The sequence below is a fragment of the Sorex araneus genome, chromosome 4 (assembly GCF_027595985.1).
Source record: "Sorex araneus isolate mSorAra2 chromosome 4, mSorAra2.pri, whole genome shotgun sequence".
Classification (NCBI taxonomy): Eukaryota; Metazoa; Chordata; class Mammalia; order Eulipotyphla; family Soricidae; genus Sorex; species Sorex araneus.
In genome coordinates this window covers 130,835,269-130,836,955 of record NC_073305.1, presented here as the reverse complement: position 1 = coordinate 130,836,955, position 1,687 = coordinate 130,835,269, and positions in this window count along the sequence as shown.

Below are 1,687 nucleotides of genomic sequence, written 5' to 3'. Positions count from 1 at the left end.
TCAGGGCATAGTGGATTGATTTAGGAATAAAGCTCAGAGTAACCAGTGTCCCATGAGCTATTGCCATTGGATGAAAATGAAGTAGTAGTGTCTTAAGTTGTACAGTGTAGTCGCTATGGGGAGGTAAATCAGATTGTAGAAACCCAGTGAAAGAAGGATCAATATGGATAGAAATAAGAAGTTAGAGAAAGGAGTACAAAGCTGTGTCAAAATTTCACACTCTAAAGGGCAGGAAAAAGAAATGGAAATATCACAATGGAAAATTTAGAGATTTGAACACCAGGGATAAGAAGAATGCCAATGACTAAAAGAAATTTGGAAATGTAGAAAACATTCAGAATTGGGGCAATAGAAAACTGATTTGGAAGGTTTCTATTTATAAGTCAAAGGAAAAGCCCTGATAGAAGTTTATGCAAATTATAGTCTAACAAAATAATTAACTTTCACATGAAAGTGTATTCAGATTATGTAAGGTCTCATCTAAGAGCAAGGACATCAGTAACCAAGGCTGATTTAGTCATGAAATTGCTTTCCTTGAGTCCCATGGTGAAGGGCATGGCTTAGCACTCTGAAATCTTTGTTGTGTGAATAAATGGAGTCACACTGGTAGGCATATTCTGAAAGCAGCATTTTGCACTGGGTGAGACTTGTCCATTTCGTATAGTTACCCACTACCATGTATGCTAGTGGTACTCAATTTTGCTGTAAATCAGTATTACCTGCTGAGTGTTAAAAAAAACTGAGTTGAGTCTACACCCTAGACCAATTATATTCATACCTAAGTGAATTTTTAGGAATCGTACAGAAAACTGTTGGAGATTGGAAAAGAGACATGCAAATTGAATTGAGGGTGAAAATTGAAAATAGAGATGCCTTACAAACCCAGTAATTTCACTTTTAACCACAGGACACACACACACAAATCATTTAAAAGGATACATCCACATCATGATTCACTGGTTATGGAATCAAGCTAGGTGCCCAAGAACAGACAAATGGATAATGAATGTGTGGAATGTATTCACCATGAAATACTATGCAGCTGCAAAGAATGATAAAACATGGAATTGGGTGAAACTTGGATAGAACTGCAAGATATATTAACTGAAGATTTCAGCAGAAAAAGGACAAATACTGGATGATCTCAATTACCTGTGTTATATAGAAGAATAACAGGAGGATTTATAATAGTTATAAACTATTACTATTAGTGATTTAATAAATTGAAACTACTGTAAGCATAAAATTCAAACGACAATAAACAAACTTACAAATGTGCCTATTGAGGAGTTAGGCTCTGGGGTGGGAGGGCAACCTGGGGTCACCATGGAAGAAAGTCAACACTGATGGTAAATTGGTGCTGAAGCATTGTACACCTGAAATTAAACTATGAATAACTCTGTAAATCACAGAGCCTTTATATTTAATACAAAATCTAACTGAGGGAGTCATATGGACACTGTATTCTTAAAAATTTTTTTTATTAGTGAATCACCATGAGGTACAGTTACATACTTACAAATTTTCATGTTTGTGTTTCAGTCATACAATGATTGAGTACCCATCCCTCCACCAGTGCCCATTCTCTACCACCAATGATCCCAGGATCCTTCCCACCACCCTTGTCCCATCCCCCCTCCTCACCCCTCCTCTGTGGCAGGGCATTCTCTTTTGTTTTATCTCTCCT